The following is a 19,385-nucleotide window of genomic DNA, read 5'->3' on the forward strand; positions in this document are numbered from 1 at the left end:
AAAATGCTTAAAACACCAAACATCCATGGGCATTGTAAATCCAAGGCCATTTACTCAGGATTTCAGCTGTTCTAAAAAAAAATTCATCTGCACTTATTTTGTTTCTTCAGTGTGAGGAATGAGGAGGTGAGGAATCCTCACTTCCCATGGGTGCCGTGAAATGTCTACTGGTTTCTATTTTCTGTGGGATTTCATTCTCAGGTGGTGTCTTGGTGTTTCTGTGACCCAAGCAAGGAGTCCCGTGACTATAGCACACTTTTGACACGGTTGGAAATAAGATCACCTTGAGGCCCATTGCAAAAGGAGCCGGGCCTCCGCCATGGGTCAGCAGCAGCCAGGAGGGTTGCCAAGATACGGTACAAAACACAAGACCGTACATCTCCCTCTGGGTTTCTGCAGCAGCTTTCTTGAACTCAGCTGTTGAAATTTCACTTCCTTCACTGAAATCCAAACACATCTGTCCCCCCAGATAGGAAAGTGCTTATTAAGTGACTTCCTCCATGCTGGCTAGGCTTGTGGTTTTATTCAGCCCTTACAGAGTGTGTGGGGGCTTCCCTGGTGGCGCAGTGGTTGAGAGTCCGCCTGCCAATGCAGGGGACACGTGTTCGTGCCCCGGTCCGGGAGGATCCCACATGCCGCGGAGCGGCTGGGCCCGTGAGCCATGGCCGCTGAGCCTGCACATCCAGAGGCTGTGCTCCACAGTGGGAGAGGCCACGACAGTGAGAGGCCTGCGTACCGCAAAAAAAAAAAAAAAAAAAAAAGTGTGGGAGCTGAGTACCAGGGATGAAGGCAAAGCCCAGGGATGGGTCACTGGGGTGGAAGCGTGCCAGCCAGCATTGATACTTGGGGGCGGTCGTCAGGGTACTCACCGCTTGGCTTGGCTTTGAAACATCAGCTGGAGCCCAGGCAATATCAGGTCTCACTTAAGCTTCACCCTCTACGCCGTCTCTCTCATTCTTCTACTTGTCATGGACACAATCCTTTTCATCTGTTTAATTTCAGAGCACAACAGGGATATTGATTGCTTTATTTATGTGTTGGTCAGGTGCCTTCAAATATCAATTTTGTCATGACTTGCTGTTTTAGAAACTATGATTTCAAACCAAAATGTAATTTTTTTTTAAATGAATGGTGGTAGTGTCGAGCCAAGCTTATCCTATGTCCTAGGCGGTGCCTATGTCCTAGGCGGTGGAGGTCACAAAGGGAAGCTCTGCCCTATGAATTTTTAGGATTGGGTTGCCCTTCAGGCCCTATTCCAGACCAGAAAATAACCTTCCCAGAATAGGCGAGACCCATGTTCGGGGTTTGTATGATGGAATGCTAAGGAGGGCAACTCTTCCGTTCCTAGCATTGTTCCCAGCAGTGCCAACCCCATGGTGGACCCCTCACCCTCAGGTCCCTCGTGGAAGCTGGTGCTCTGGAAGCCCAGCAGCAGAGCAGCCCCTGGTCCCTCTGCGTCTGTCTCACTCACTCAGTCACTTATCATGGTACCCAAAGGGCCATCATTACCCATGTCCTGTTCTTTCAGGACTATTTTAAACATATTTCTTCATTCATTTTAATATTCCTCATTCTACATAGAATGCCTACCTCTGAGGTAGGTCATATCCCTTTACCCTTCCTCCATCCTTCTAATTTTTTACACTACAGTTTTTACTATTTGTGTTATCTGACAATGGAATATTCACTGTTGAGCCGAGTCTATTATCATTATGCTTCCTTTCTTATTCAATTGTTTTTTTTTCCTAGAGCTGATAAATTACTTATGTTTTAGAAATGTACTTACTTTTCTCTGTACACGTTGTTAATGTTTTTTCAGTCCCTCCGAGAGCCTGTAATATTCAAAACACTATTTTAACACAGTAAGTAATGTATTTAATTTTTTAAGAAACTCTGTGCGGTAGGTACATTACGATCCACATTTTATAGACGGGAAACATGAAGCACCGGGAGGCTGCCTGTGCTTCGTGGGGATGTAAGATCATTGTGGCAGAGGCAGCATTTGAGCCCGGCCCGTCTGGCTTTTGTATCCACGTTCCCAAACTGAAGCAGCACAGCCTTTGAGAAAACTCTCTACACAAGCAAGTTTACCCGATAAGCAATTGTTTTTTTCTTTTACACTAGAACTCTTTCTCCTGCATGTCCCTGTGCTCTCATTTTCCTGTGGATTTTGCTTGTTTACTATACCTGTACCTGCTGTCATAGTAGGATGGATTTTCAGTATCGTCAAGGGAATTTCCTCTATCTCCTTTCTGTACTGATTCCTCATTTTCTGGATATCACTTCTTTTGGGTGTACCTTATTGCTTTAGGGGGAAGCCAATCCTTTAGAAGACTTCTTGAGAAAAGGTGAATGGGAGACAAATAATTGTTAGATCTTAAATGTTAGCAAGTGTTTGTATTCTAGTTTGATAGCCCTGGGTACAGTGTTCACTGCCCTCTTATCCTCGATTGTTTACATGTGACCTGTCTTTTACTAGCTTCCTGGTATTCTGAAATTTTACAGCAGTGGTTGGTATTTTTCATTTATTGTGCTGGGTGTTCGGGAGGACTTTTCTGCAGGTCCAGAAAATGTTCTTGTACTATTTCTCTTGACATTCTGGTTTCTTCTTTTTTTCTGTCCCATTTTTTAAAGGTTTTGAGGTATGTTCCTATTTGCCATATATATACAATACGCATATAAATGTATATTTATCCATGTAATTTTAGCTCTCATATTTACATTTCTAAGAATGCTTTCTTATCCTAATAATAATGTCTGCTTATTCCTTTTTCTTAATAGCATCCTGACCTTGTTTTAACGATAGCTTATCTTCTCTTTCTGAGGTCATTAAATATGTTTTTTTAAATTTTCTTCTTTTTAGTGCGTTCTCTCTTTTTTTTTGAGTTTTCTTTCCTCCTTGCTTCTGTTTTGATGTCTCTATCTTTTATGGTAGAGGCTTTCTTCAACTGTCAAGCCATCACTGGTTTTCTGTTCATATTGTAAAAGTTAGAATGCTGGAAGCTCTGTGTGCTTACACTTGGCTTGTCAACTGTAAAGTGCACTGTAGAGTAACTGGGTGATGAGTTGGCTTTTTAATTGGGAGATTCCTATGTGTCAGGACCTACAGAGTGTTCTCTAAGCACATGACGTATTTATTTTTGTAAATGTGTATTGAAGTCTTGAGAAGATTGAGATAATTTCTATTACGGCAGCACAAACAAACAACAAAAAATTCACTGTGAGATATGTGGGTGGGTTCCTAAAGCTCTTCCTGCTATTTCTGCACCTTGGACTCTATTTCCCCACCGTATTGCTTATCATGGTCTCCTCTCCCCACTATTAAATTCGTACCCATTTTAAGGTAGAGCTATTAGGTTCATGCTGACGTATGTCCTCAGAATAATCAGCTTCACGAATTCTTACGAATTCTGAAGACAGTTCTAGCCCAAAGAAGAATCTTTTTTTTTTTTTTTTTTTTGCGGTACGCGGGCCTCTCACTCTTGGGGCCTCTCCCGTTGCGGAGCACAGGCTCCAGACGTGCAGGCTCAGTGGCCATGGCTCATGGGCCCAGCCGCTCCGTGGCATGTGGGATCTTCCCGGATGGGGGCATGAACCCGCGTCCCCTGCATTGGCAGGCGGACTCTCAACCACTGCACCACCAGGGAAGCCCAGAAGAATCATTCTTAAGTTTGTGCCACATACCCAACTATTAGAGGTGAAAACTCTAGTAGTTACATGATAACTATCAAGAAACTTTACTTCTGGACTGGTGCCAATTTACATATACTCCTTATTTCTGTAATTACTGCATGTAGATCCATTCTACGCATCATGATAATTACATTTATCTTGATGTACCTCCTTCTCCTTGTTTCAGTGACTCTGCTGAAACCACATGTTTCTTTATCCTCTTGATGCCTGAGATTTTCTCCATTTGGGGACAGTCACACTAGACTGTCCCGCTATGGGACTTTCAATTTAACGCTCTAGACCTCTCGTCTAACATATTGTTGAGAGTTCCTCCCCAAGCCCTCAAGGTTATAGAAACTAGTTGTAGACAGAGCTGGATCCTTAAACGTGATTTCCTTTATGTGGACTCACATACTTGATCTTTCTGGTATTATTGTAACTTGACCTCCTAGCAGCATTTAATACACTGGATTGGTTTCTGCTTCTTAAAGTTTCCCTGGATACCACATTCTCCCAATATTGCTGCTGCCTCCTGTCACGTTGGCCACTCTTTTCTCTCCTCCTGTGTTAGGTCCACCTCCTCAACCTGACCTCTAATGGAAGAGTGCTTCCGGATCCTGTACTCACCTCTTCTCTTCTGTCTACCAGTTCTCTTTAGGTGATTCCATCTAGTCCATATTTTTATGCTAATGACTCCCAGACATTTAACTGTGTTGTATCCCCAGGACTCCTGACGCTAGCTGCCTCCTTGACATCTTCATACAAATGTTCAATACGCCTCTAGTGCTTAGCATAACATCCTAACTACCCCTTACATACCTCTTTCTTCCCATTTTGGAAAATGGCACCAAAATCCAGCTACTTGCTCAAGGTCCTAATCTGACAGTTACCCTTGATCCATTTCTTTCACTTTACCCACAAAAACTATTTATCTACAAACACTATGGGTTCTACTCCCATAAATACCGTGAATCTGTCCAATTCTCTGCATTTTCTTGACTCTTACCTTAGACAAAGACATCATAATATTTCTTCTAGGCTACCGCAGTAGCTTCTTACCTGGGATCCCTGCTTCCAAGCTTGCACACAGCAAACTTTTAGAAGCATAAATCAGATCACGCCGCTGCTTAAAATCCTCCAAGTCTTTATGATTTACAGAACCATACATGTTCTAGCTCTGGTCTACCAACCCTTCCTTTGGTTCCTCACAACACCAGGCTCATTCCCTCCCTAGAGTTTTTGACCCAGCTCTTCCTCTGCCTAGAATGAGCTTCTCTCTCATTCTCACAGCGCACATTCAATATTCTCTTCTTATCTAAAAAGTCACCGCCTCAGAGAATCCTTCCCAGGGTACCCACCTAGAGTACTTATTCAGTCATTTTCTCTACCATCAGCCTATTTTAATTCTATGGATAACACTTATTCCTCTCTGATATTTTTGTTTGTTTATTGTCTGTCTAACGCCCACCACTCCTTGAGAGAAGTGACCTCATCCATCTTTACTCAACTAGTATCATCAGTGCCTGGAACTAAAAAAAAAAAAAAATCACTCAGTGCCTATTTGTAGAATGAATGGATTAACAGATGGCCTTAGAGGCCATCTAGTCCAACTTCCTCACTTTCAGAGGTGAGAAAACCAGAGAGAAAAGCGACTTGCCAAAGATGATGTAGTTCTCAGGCTCTTCGGCTTATTGTTTTAAATTTGTTCATTGTTATGGTGACCTCAACTACATCCCAAAGCAACTATCTTTAATTATACTCTTGGCTCTGCCAATTTCATTTGTTCATCATCTCACCTTAGGGTCATATCTTATTAGCGTTATCCTACCCAGGGGTGTTTGGGATAGGAGCCAACTCTACATTCTATTGTGTCAGTTGCCATTAACACAGGTCATATTTTTCCTGGGGCAGTTATAAGCTTTTTTTATAAACTTAGAGAACTGACTTTTTGGCTGTTCTCACCTGCTGACCCACTAAAAACCCACCTTTTTACCAAACTAGATATTTGATAGTGTTTATGTGTAGGGTAGAATTATAAATCTATTTTGTCATCATGGTAGTGGCCCAGATTACAGGGTAATCATGGTTTGGCAGAAAGACCTTCGCCTTGGGAAGCCTGGTTTTTCGTCCATTCTATTACTCAGAAGCTGTCTGAGCTTAAGCAAGCCCTTAATACTCTAAGCTTCAATTTCGTAGCCTGTCCAGCTTTGCCATGAGCAGGGAGAAAACAACAACAACAAAACCAAAAATACCAATAACCACTCTCTCTCACTTCCTCTCAACCACTCTCTCTCACTTTCTGTCACTCTCTCCCCTTTTTTTTCTTCTAGTTTTTGCCCACACAGCATGCAGGATGTTTTCAGGATCTTAGCTCCCGCACTCCCTATAATGGAAGCACAGAGTCTTAACCACTGGACTGCTGGGGAAGTCCCTCTCGTCCCTTCTTTATTTGGAATAACAATATGAAAATTCACTTCACAGGGACTAAGTGAACTTATTAATAAACCAGTTAGGTGGATTAAATCAACTCATGAATGAGAAGACATTTTGCTAAGTGTAAAATGCATTACAGATACAAGGGATTAAATGTAAGGGATTGCTTAATCAGTTTCTAATGTATTAAATATACAGCCGTCAGTAATTGTGATTTTGGTTAAGTCCCTGTTACATGTCAAACTTGCAAAACAAGTGTCTTCTTATCCCGTATACTTTTGAATAATGATTTTAATTATTCTTTTTAATAAAAGTACTGTGTTCACTGTAACTAATCCAAATGATATAAAATGAAAATGGAAAAGTCTACTTTTTCACCTCAAACTCCACAAGTATAAGCCCCAGAAATAAGCAGTTAGCGTTAGTTATTTTTAGTTACTACTGTTACTACTCATAATAGCTAACATAATGATAGTTTAGTACTTCACTGTGAGTCTGATGTTGTTATAAGCACTTCATATATGAACTTATTTTGGTGCTTACAATAACCCTATGGCTTAAATATTACTGTTATCCTCATCTTATACGTGAGCAAACTGAGGCACAGAGCTGGGAAGCTATCTGCCTGGTGTCACACAGGCATTTGGGCTCAGGCAGACTGACTCCCAAGTTCACGCTCTCAGTCACTATAAGCAGTGTATCTCGGACACCTTTCCATTTGCGTATACAGAGATCTACTGCGTAATTTTAGTACCTACAGAACACTCCATTGTGTGATGGCGCTTATCAGCTCCCAATTGATGAGAATTTTTATTCTCTTCCACATTTTTCATTATGAGAAATAAACTGCTAAAAATTAAAAATTGAACTGCCATGAACAACCTCATACTTCTGTGTGAGTGTGCCTTGGCATATACTTCTAGAAGTGAGTAGCTGAAACAAAGGACGTGTACACTAAACTTTTTGAGCACCACCACCACGTTGCCTTCTGTAATGATTACTGATTTTCACCTGGAGTCTACCAACCACCAGCATCACTGAGCGAACTGGTTATTTTTATGTGCTACTGTTTTTTTCTCTAATTGTGTTTTACATCTCATTGCTCTGCTGTTTGACAAGGAATTTTACCATATGGTAAACACAGCATTTGGGGAAAGCTCCTCCTAGGCCTGTGGGGTGATGTCTCTGCTCCTGGGCATAAGGTGAGCAGGAATCCAGGGACCTTCCTGCTTGTGCTGCCTGATACCTGAGGCTCTGGAGCAATTACTGTGTGACTGTTCACCTTGGCTCAGCCTGAGAGCTACTGTGACAGATTTAGGGGCTCTGAAACATTTATCCAAGCAGAGCCTCTAAACCAACATACATTTTCACTCACATGCACCCTAGGGAGAGAAGGAGAACTCTAGGGAGTGAAACTCCACAGAAATGTAGTCTACCCCGCACTTCACCCTTGGAAACTTCTTGAGAAATGAAATTCATTTCTTCCAATCCCAGGTCTGTCTTTTTTTAACCAGTTTTTCTCGGTGGGTCGGTACGGAAAAGTACATTAATAAAAGGAAATTAACAAGGTACTTCAATCAACTACTATTTCATTATTTGCTTTGTAAAAGAAAATATTGAATAGTCTATGGTTCTTGCCTCCAAGAAACTTGCAGTCTCCTCCCACGGTCCTTCAATCAACTACTATTTCATTATTTGCTTTGTAAGAGAAAATATTGAATAGTCTATGGTTCTTGCCTCCAAAAAACTTGCAGTCTGCTCCCACCTTTGTAGGTATGGAGGGTGGAGAAATGGCTTGAATTTATAAAGGAAGGAATTTAGAGCAATAAGGAAGAACCTAGAAGGAAAACTAGTAATAGTATTATCCCTAGTTTCCTGATGATAAAAATAAAGCTTAGCGAGATTATGTGACTTAGCAGAGCTTACTCAAGTAGAAGGTAGTAAAGTTAAACAAACAGTTCAAACTCTGGTTCCAGTTTCAAAGATCACATATTCTCTACTGCACTTGCTGGTGGTCTCCAAACCTGACTAATGCAGGGTTCTAGTTTCAACTACTTAACATATTGACGTCCTTCTGTGTACTACATGTAACAGAAATGCTGGATAAAATATAACAAAACTATGATATACATTGCCAAGGAAGAAAGGGAGGGAGAGAGAAAGGAGATTCTTACAGGCCAAAAATAAAGAAGAATCTCGTAACCGATATGGTAAGTGCATGAGCTGATGCCAGAACGAAACAGAGGATATCAGACATGGCTATGTGACCTAACGGCTAGGTGCTGTGGTTTTTACATGTCTAGAACAAAAGACTTGCCTTTGGGCCTGTGAAAGGTGAGGAGTTGGAACTGAAATTCATGCATAAAGCTAGGACCGAGGAAGAGCTGCTCCCACCATATAAAGGGACTATGAAACATCGTTCACTTACTACAAATGCCCAAGTGGCAAAATTCTCACTGATTAGATATCTGGATGGGAAGAAGTTCCACACAATAAATGGCAATTTAAAACTCTATGTTATGCACAGGTGTAGAAGCCAAATTTTAGACTATTTTCATAGAATAGGAATCCCAAATGGAGATACTGATGGAGACACTGGAAATATTTCAGACCACTGAAACTCCTGGAATCCTCAGAAAAATCAAATGTAAGACTTCTCTGAATGGTTACCACCAAATCTTACAGTACATACAGGGATTCCACAGGGAAATATAACCTAGCCGAAAATACGCTCACAATTAAAAAGTACAGATTAAGTAAGAAAGTGGTTCACAACGTGGGAGAGTCAGCAGATACATGTGGGAGGAAAAGCACCACAAGAACCTGAGATATAATGATCAAAAGCTGTCTGTAAATTAAGTATATTTACAATCATTGAAGAGATAAAGGGAGAAGTAACAACCCTCATAAAAAAAACCAGGGCATTCAAAGAGAACAAGCAGATATGAAACACAACCCAATAGAACGATTCAAAATGAAAAGTTGTGAATAAAATTAAACACAATGACCAATTTAAGAGCAGATTGGGACAGTTAGTTATAGAGAGAATTGATGATATGAAAGATGTACGTGAGAAAATTACCCAGAGGGAGATAAAGAGATATGAAACCCAAAAGAGAGGTTAGGATAAATGGATGATTAAACTAGAAGTTTCAATTTGCGTCTAATGGGAATTTCAGAAGGAGAAAATGGGGAAGGGGCAATATTTTAAGGGAAAATAGCTATGAATTTTTCAGAACTAAGAAAAGCCATGAAACCTCAGTCTGAAGAACCACACTGAGTCTTGCACAATATAGAAATCCACTGCTAATCCTGTGAAGACTGGAACACCAAAGAAAAACAAACTCTAGTTGAAAAGCAAGTAGTAGAGAGAAAAGACAGATAACATGCAAAGGAACAATCATTAGAATAATAGAGGATATCAATGAAATAGAGACCAGAAGACAATTCTCACTTATCATCAGAATCACTTGAGAAGCACATTAAACTACAGTATTATGGTTTTACCCCAGATGCCTTGCATGTTGTTCAGGAATGTGCATTTTAAAAAGCTTCTCGGGTCATCGAGTATGTTTAAAACCCTCTTTCCTTAGCACCAAATACATAAACACATACATACATTGGTATGCTCACACACATTGTTCTCTGCTGTATTTTAGTGAGATTACCCCTAAAAAAAAAATGGAGAGGTTGGATCCATAACTAAGAATCAATGCTAAATGGTGCCAGAAGATGATCCCAAAAGAACAAGGCAAAGGAGTTAGTACAAGTATCTCTGACCTCCGAAATCTTTTCCCATTTCCGTCTTCTCCAGTGTACCTATGACTAGAACCAGAGGGCACATCATTCTGCCTCACACCTTCAGAATCCTGGGTGTGTGTTTGATGAGACTAATGAATGTTCCAAATTTTCAGAGTGTTTGGCAAGACATGCTTTCTGTCTTACTTGCTTTATCATATTAAATACAAAACAAACCTTAACCCACCAATATAAGAAATTTAGTCTACTTTTATGGACATCTGTTTTCAGATTAGTGGTTGTTTAACTCTTACAATAAAGGCTAACTCTACATTAAAGTAATACTGAGTGTAATTAGAATAGTTACAATAGCCATACTTTTTGAACTAATAGCACCACTTCTAGGAATTTATCCTAAATAACCAAACACACAAAAAAACACATACACAAAAAAAGAAAATTGCAGGCCAATATCACTGAAGAACATAGGCGCAAAAATCCTCAACAAAATACTAGCAAACCGAATCCAACAACACATTCAAAGGCTCATACACCATGATCAAGTGGAATTTATCCCAGGGATGCAAGGATTTTTCAATATCTGCAAATCAATCAGTGTGATACACCATATTAACAAATTGAAGAATAAAAACCATATGATCATCTCAATAGATGCAGAAAAAGCTTTTGACAAAATTCAACACCCATTTATGATTAAAATTCTCCAGAAAGTGGGCACAGAGGGAATCTACCTCAACATGATAAAGGCCATGTATGACAAACCCACAGCTAACATCATTCTCAGTGGTGAAAAACTGAAAGCATTTCCTCTAAGATCAGGAACAAGACGAGGATGTCCACTCTCACCACTGTTATTCAACATAGTTTTGGAAGTCCTAGCCATGGCAGTCAGAGAAGAAAAAGAAATAAAAGGAATACAAACTGGAAAAGAAGAAGTAAAACTGTCACTGTTTGCAGATAACATGATACTATACACAGAGAATCCTAAAGATGCTACCAGAAAACTACTAGAGCTAAAAAATGATTTGGTAAAGTTTCAGGATACAAAATTAATACACAGAAATCTGTTGCATTTCTATACACTAAAGGTCAGAAAGAGAAATTAAGGAAACAATCCCATTTACTATGGCATCAAAAAGTATAAAATACATAAGAATAAACCTACTTAAGAAGACAAAAGACCTGTACTCCGAAAACTATAAGATGCTGATGAAAGAAATCGAAGATGACACAAACAGATGGAAAGATGTACCAATGTTCTTGGGTTGGAAGAATCAATATTGTCAAAATGACTATACTCACCAAGGCAATCTTCAGATTCAATGCAATCCTTATCAAATTACCAAGGGCATTTTTCACAGAACTAGAACAAAAAATTGTAAAATTTGCATGGGAACACAGAAGACCCCAAATTGCCAAAGCAATCCTGAGATAGAAAAACGGAGCTGGAGGAATCAGATTCCCTGATTTCAGGCTATACTACCAAGCTACAGTCATCAAAACAATATGGTACTAGCACAAAAACAGAAATACAGATCAATGGAACAGGACAGAAAGCCCAGAAATAAACCCACACACCTATGGTCAATTAATCTACAACAAAGGAGGCAAGACTATACAATGGAGAAAAGACAGTCTCTTCAATAAATGGTGCTGGGAAAACTGGACAGTTACATGTAAAAAAAATGAAATTAGAACATCTCTAACAACATACACAAAAATAAACTCAAAATGGATTAAAGACCTAAATGTAAGGCCAGCTGCTATAAAATGCTTAGAGGAAAACATAGGCAGAACACTCTATGACATAAATCACAGCAGTATCTTTTTGGATCCACCTCTTAGAGTAATCAAAATGAAAACAAAAATAAACCAATGGGACCTGATTGAACTTAAAAGCTTTTAAGCCATAAACAAAATGAAAAGACAGCCCACACGATGGGAGAAGATATTTGCAAACAAGGCGACTGACAAGGGGTTAATCTCCAAAATATAAAAACAGCTCACGCAGCTCTATATCAAAAAAAAAAAAAAACCAATCAAAAAAACGGGCATATGAACTAAATAGATATTTCTCCAAAGAAGACATACAGATGGCCAAAAAGTATATGAAGAGATGCTCAACATCACTAATTATGAGAGAAATGCAAATCAAAGCTACAGTGAGAGATCACCTCACATGGGTCAGAATGGCCATGATCAAAAAATCTACAAATGATAAGTGCTGGAGAAGGTGTGGAAAAATAGGGACCCTCCTACACTGTTGGTGGGAATGTAAATTGGTACAGTCACTGTGGAGAACAGTATGGAGGTTCCTTAAAATACTAAAAATAAAACTACCTATGATCCAGCAATCCCACTCCTGGGCATGTATCTGGAGAAAACCATAATTTGAAAAGGTACATGCACCCCAATGTTCATTGCAGCACTATTTACAAAAGCAAAGACATGGAAGCAACCTAAATATCCATCAACAGATTAATGGATAAAGAAGATGTCGTACATATACACAATGGAATATTACTCAGCCATAAAAAAGAATGAAATAATGCCATTTGCAGCAACATGGATGGACCTAGAGATGATCATACTAAGTGAACTAAGTCAGACAGAGAAAGACAAATATCATATGATATCACTTACATGTGAAATCTAAAAAAAATAATACAAATGAACTTGTTTATAAAACAGAAACAGATTCACAGACTTCAAAAACAAACTTACGGTTACCAAAGGAAAAACGTGGGTGGGAGGAATAAATTAGCAGTTTGGGATTAACATATACACACTACTATATATAAAATAGATAATCACCTAGGACCTACTTTATAGCACCGGGAGCTCTACTCAATATTCTGTAATAACCTATATGGAAAAAGAATCCAAAAAAGAATGGATATATGTATACATATAACTGAATCACTTTGCTGTACACCGGAAACTAACAACATTGTAAATCAACTATACTCCAATATAAAATAAAAATTAAATTAAAAAGCCTATATATTCAAAGATATTCATTCCAGCATTATATAGATATATGTGGAAATCTGCAAGTCTCCAGAAGGGACAGAGGGCACTAAGATCTTGGCAAATTGTTTCAGACACATGTAGAAATGCATTTGCTTTTTGGCTTGAACTCCTTACACGTATATTTGGCTTTCCCTTTTCGATAGAAAACGCTTAGATAAATAATGCTATATCCACATGACAGAACTATGCCATTTTAAAAATTATCTTTGAGCAGGTGGTTTACAAAAGAAATAAAAATGTACCACAAACACAAATATTTAACCTTATTAGTATTAAAGGAAATAATAAAATTTCCTTTTCACTCATCTGATAAAAATTAGTTGAAAAAAAAAAGATTGATAATACCCAGTGTTGGTGAAATTGTGGAGAAATGGGCATAACTTTGCCGTTGGTAGTATAAGTTGGTACATAGCTTCTAGACAGAAAGTTGGTAGTATGTAAGCAAAGTCTTAATTCTTTTTTTTTTGCTCAGCAAATCCATATAGAAATATATTTTTTAAAAAATTGAACAAGTGTAACACTGTTTATATTAAGAAAAAATTGGGAACTTAGATATCCCCAAATAGTAACTAATACAATATGGTGCTATATGATGGAATATAGTTAGCAAAAATATTAATAATATATAGGTAATAATAAAAAATGAAAAATAGGTGAAATATTATAATTTTGTTAAATTATAGATCAGAATACATAAAATGCCAAGAAAGAGTTGTACTAAGAATTGGTAATGATTATCTCTGGGTGGTTGGAACTTATGGTTAGTTTTCTTTTTGCATAGTATTGCTTATAAATTTTGTAATGAAATTTTATTTTTTAACAAAAATAAGATACAGTGATTTGTTGATAAAACTTTTTAATATGAGATAATACCAAATATGGCAAAAAGATTACAACTATGTATAAATTAAAAGAATAAAGGATATAAATAAAGGAAAAAAGGAGGAAGGACTGAAAACTCGCTCCTTATAGTTTTCTTTGGCCAGTGAAACATGGGGCAAATGTTTTCTATTTATGACTTTTTCATACTTTCTAATATATTACCAATTTTATTCTTAGAAGAATGAGTAGGAAATTTATTTTTTAAATATAAAATTGAACTTAATAAAGTAATCAGCATCTTTCCATCCTATTTTACACACCTCTCTGCTCTGTCACATGTCCACACTGAGTCCTAATGCCAAGTTTCTGGGCTCCAACCAGACCACCACATTAGGTGAGTTTACATACAAATATTACTACTGAATTTATGATTTGAATCATGAAAACAAAGGCTTGGAAACTTTTCTAGAATCCTCTCAGGAGTCTAGCAGGGAGCTGGGTGGGATTCGAACTGGCTGGTTTCCACTCAACATTCCATCTTAGTCTCCAGTGCGGATGGGGAGTGATGAGATCCTGTTCCAGACCCAAGTTGTAGTGCATTGGTTTTTTGGCTGGAACTCCTCACACATATGGTTTGCCTTTCTGCGATCAAGCAGAGGGCTCCTTGCCTGCACCAGTCTGGATGTCAGCAGGTGGCCTGCTGTCCCCCAAAGCCTTCTGCATGAATTACTGTGTGTGGTTTCTACACGTTGAAACATGGAACCCACACACATCCACACCTCCCTGCCCCCACCCCCCAACATACACTCTGTATTCCATTAGAAGCCTGTTCCATTTGGCCACAATATTGGGCCACCGGCAGACCTTCAAAGAATCACCAAGTTTCCATCTGCTAAGATACCATATTTCTTTTCCCCTTTCCAGATAAAGCACACTCTCTGGTCCCTTTCCAACTCCTTGGTCCTTCCTCTCCAGTCCTGCCTTTGCAGAGCCACCTGAATGAACTGATCTTGTCACTCCATGGCCCTTGAATCTTCTGTGGCTTCCCATCACATTCAGGATAATACATGTATTCCTTGGATGGCTAGCCGGGTCCTTCGTGATATGCCCCCAACTTACCGAGTTAGCCCTCACTGTCACCACAGACTTCCCACCTTCCGCTATTTCTCTAACACACTGTATTTGGACTTGACCTGCTTTCTCACTTGCGTCTGCTTTTCCACAGGTTGTTCCCTTCCCTTCTCCCCTTGGTCCCCCCGTCAATGCCTCCTTGTCTTTCAAAACTCAATTTGAGTGTCATCCCTACTGAGAGAAACCTTTTCTGCCTCTCCCTCCCTCCCTCTCACCTCCCTTGTCCCCCCGATTCAGTCCAAGGCTCTCTCACACATGACCCCTACAAACAGCTAAGAGTATTTGCTGGCCCATCTCTGTCCTTGATTGGGTCTTGAGGTCCTTGCAAGCAAGGGCTGGGTTTTTCTATGACTTTATTCCAGTGCCTAGCCTACTGTCATCGTTTCCAGTCAATAGCAAGCACTCAAAAATATTTCCAATAAAAATTTCACTCTTGGGTATAATCCCAGCATATGCAAGACATGTACAAGACTGTTCAAAGCAGCATTTTCTGGATTAGTCCCAAACTGTAAATAACCCAAATGTCTCGTAACCATAGAATGGGTAAGTAAATCATGGCATTTAGAATAAATAAATCCTATACAACAGTGAGACTGACTGACTGTGAATGAATTTCACAAACGTAATGTTGAGTGAAGGAAGCCAGAAATAAATGATGTAGAATTCCATTTATATAAGCTCAAAAAGCAGGTAAAAGTTATATATGGTGTTAGAAATCATGAGAATAGTTACTCTCCAACGTACAGGGTAACTGACAGAAGGGGCATCTGGGACCCCAGTAGTGTCTACTTCTTGATCTGGGTGCTGGCTGTGGAGTTTTCATCCAGCTGTATGTTTATGATTTGGGCATGTATCTGTCTCTCATATTTTAATAAAAATTTTAATTTAGAGACGTTCCCCTTGTGAAACATGTTTCTCTGTGGCATTGACGACAGTGACAGAAGTGGGGAGTGTAGGTTTGACTCAAATGAATTTCCAGGCTTCACTAATGCTCTTTTCCCCACTCAGAGCAGTGTTTCGTGGCAGAAAGGAAAATTAAATAAAAAAAAAAAAAAGGAAAATCTCTCCCGTACAGAGTTTAGCATTTGCTTTAAATGTGATACTCAGTGGTGTCAGCAGGTGTTAATTTGAATAGTTGGACTTCGCCACTTGAATTTCGGCAAGCTCAAATAATTTTAGAATGAGTCAGGGTATAAATAAATAGCTATAACTGCAATTTCACTCTTTGCTTGCTATCTTCATCCTTCTGCTTTTAAGGCTTCTGTCACCGATAGGCATAAGCTTATTGGCATGCACACATCAGTCAAACCTTCTGTATACTTTGTTGATTCACAGTTCACTGCTGCAGTTTAAAATTGGTTTTTTTTCCTCTTGGTGTAAGGATTGTGGTTAATTATCGAAATTAACATCTTTGAGCTGATAGGATTTTTTTCCCTCCCTTCCAAACCTTAAGGGCTCTAGAAATCCCAGACTATGGGACATCTTTAAAAACACATTTTCTTCTCTTTAAACAGATCAGTGTGGGAAAGGAGCCTTGAACCCTTGTCTCTGAAATCATTGCAGCCATTTTGGCTGTGGCCTTCTGCAGCCTCCACGCTGGAGCCCATCCAGCCATCAGGGCGGGAACTCACCGAGTTTCTCTCTCAAGTTCTGTAATAAAGGCCTTTCGGTGTCTGCACAGATGGGAATTCTGCCACCTTCTCATTTCACATTTCCTGCACTTTTCTTCCTAAGCACTCTACTGCCCAAAATAGAATCACCATTTTTAAGTCCCTGTGTAGGAATTTACAGGGAGAATGGACGGGGTCTCTGGAGCTCCCTGTAATCATCACACCCTGAAGTAATTTTCCTACTGGCTACGAGGTAGATAATGGATTCAGAAGGATGCTCCGAGTGTCTCTCAGAGAACAGCGTGGATTTTCTTTCAGGGGAATAGTTGGGGAGGAACCCATCGCGAGGCAGGGCATTAGTGCTGACTCTGTGGACAGTGAGGATACAATAGGACGGGGGCCTGTGCCAGCCCTGCCACCCATGAACCCCCTTCATGAGTCCTCTGCTCTCCTGAGGTCTCTTCCTGATGGGATATATCCTTCCTCTCTACCTTTTCTTTTTTGGTGGGGGGAGATGTTCCCAAAGGGATCAACTCCCCTTACTCCTCTCTGCCTAGTTGAATTATCTCCATCCTTTAAGGTCTTGTTCAAATCTCACCTCCTCTGGGAAGCCTTCCTGGATGACTTCAGCTAGAAGTGCTTTCCCCCTTGTTTCAATTTTTAGATCCCTTAATGACTGTACATTCTGGGGGTGCCCACATGAAATATAATTTACAGCAATAATAAATATTAACTGAGTACTTATGTGCCAGGCATTATTCTTGCCACTTTACTGATATAAAGTCAGAATCCATACAATGACTCCATAAATTAGGCTGTATTATTATTCCCATTTTACAGATGAGGATCCCAGGGCCCATAGTGCTATCCTATCTCCCTAATCAGATTAGAAGCTCCATTTACCATCTCTTTGACTTACTGACTTGTCTCTTTTTCAGCACAAGGTTTAGGGACTTGCAGTTGGTGATTGTTCACCTCATATCTGTCCATTTAATTTTGTGCTTAAAGGACTTGAGATCATGAAAATAGCGTTTGAAAATAATTTCTGTTATATATGCTACCTTTCCATTTCTGTCAACACGGAGGATGGTGCAGTGGAGTAGGTGAGACTGATAAAAAATCGTAATAAAAGAAAAAAGACCTCATTTCATATGTACTGTACGCCAGGTACTGTGATAAGTGATATATGTTCACTCTCTTTCTTCTCAGCTTTCCCCCGCCGCCCCCACAAAGATCAGAGCGACGTTGCAAAATACTTGCAAAATGATCAAATAAGTAGATGAAGGCGTTTTAGCAAAAGGAATATGAATGTAGGAAGTCAAACAGAATCCTGGGTTCAGTCATTACCCAAGAATGGATGCCCTGAGGACCCTCGTTTGTAGGTGAACCACAAACTTGGCTCTAGGCTTCCTAGTGTTTGACAAAAAAGGACACACAATCAATTACAACACTTATATTGCCTTTAAGATAAAGAAAAACCAGCTATTCAGAGGAAGCACACATAAATGTCACATCAAATAATTTCCTGATACAATTCTCAGTGCAGGCCAGTCTCATTTTGCCGAAGGGCAGAATGGTAAAATCCATTCGAGGAAGAGACAGAACTATAGGGTCTAGCTATGCAGTCTAATTTGGTTTAAGACATTCATAGACTGTACACATTTCAGGAAACTCTCTCTCAAGTGGGCTCCCTACTATCTGCTCCAGACAATTACCTTTCCACCTTCAACTAGAAGCTGAATAGGAGTTTTCGTTTAACACCTATTAACAGTCTGTAAAACTAGCATGCCCAGGAACAGATTTTGGAAAACCTAGTCGTACAGGCAACATAAATCTTTAAAAATTGAGGTTTTCAGTGGGGAAAATGAAATGCAAACTCCTTTCCACGATTTATGATGATTTTCACAACCCAACCTCAACCTGCCATTCCAGACCTAATTTATTCCCACCTCTCACCCTTCACCATCTTTGTTTAGCCCAAACTACATAGAGTTCCAGGAATATACTCCATGCTCTCTCATTGAGACCTCCTAGATGCTTCCTGAAACATCCTTTCTTCTCTCCCTTATCCCCTGGCGTCTCTGCCTACTGGGGCTTGAAGGATGTCACCTTTTCTGATTCCACCTAACAATTAATCTTACCCTTTACTACGCTTCCGTAGCACTTCGCTTCTATCACATTTTATTATCCCCTTTTGTTAGCTTCTTTGATTTTTCTGCCAAACTGTGACCTCCTCCAGCGTGGAATGTGTCTTATTTAACTTTTTATCCTAGCACTGGGGACAGAGTCTGACCTGGATTTATTTCATCAAATATTTATTGAGTGCTTCCTGTACTGACAAAGCTGGGACAATTTCCATCCTGCGATGCTAAGTAAAAAAAAAAACATGAATTACTCCATGGTGACCTAAATATGTTTCCACTATTCTTTGAAGCCATCCAGTATTGTGTAGATGGATTGCTCTATATGGCTTGATTTAGAAAAGGATGACCCAGTAAATAGGTTGAACCACAAACTGATTCTACTGAACTCTGTCTTTTTCCTGACTCAGTATTTCCCAGATTTGAAAAGCTCCAAAGGAAGCTGCACTTGTATGTTGCTATTTATTCCAAGTGCCTTCTCTTGTTTGTGTAACATCTGTTACACAAAGAACTTTGGAAAATTATACTTGGCTTAAGGATGCATCACTTCATCCACCAATAAAACATATGCCCCTTACAAGTCAAACAGAGCAACCATCCCAGGAGACCTTAATAATTTTACTGCAGAGCTAAGAGGAGGGTCAGAAATTTTAAAAAGCTGTCTACTCCTCCATGATCTCCTGACATGAATAGGATACTTAAGAACTAAGTTACCAAATTTCATTGTCAATGAAACAACCTATCGAATGGAGGCTGTATACAGTAAGTATTGTGCAAATCTGAC

At 39.5% G+C, this 19,385-nt stretch overlaps 2 long non-coding RNA genes across 2 annotated transcripts in view; one reads left to right on the forward strand and one right to left on the reverse strand.

The window, feature by feature from the left end:
- Positions 1-19,385, forward strand: part of LOC117199015 (uncharacterized) — a 145,130-nt gene that overhangs the window by 122,037 nt on the left and 3,708 nt on the right. The window lies entirely within an intron of this gene.
- Positions 1-19,385, reverse strand: part of LOC117199016 (uncharacterized) — a 128,796-nt gene that overhangs the window by 10,623 nt on the left and 98,788 nt on the right. Inside the window, exons 2-3 of the long non-coding RNA XR_007477818.1 lie at positions 1,787-1,832; positions 870-988 (exon numbers count right to left, since the gene is read on the reverse strand). This is a non-coding gene — a long non-coding RNA (uncharacterized LOC117199016). The remainder of the gene's footprint in view (positions 1-869; positions 989-1,786; positions 1,833-19,385) is intronic.

Source organism: Orcinus orca, chromosome 6 (assembly GCF_937001465.1).
Source record: "Orcinus orca chromosome 6, mOrcOrc1.1, whole genome shotgun sequence".
Lineage (NCBI taxonomy): Eukaryota > Metazoa > Chordata > Mammalia > Artiodactyla > Delphinidae > Orcinus > Orcinus orca.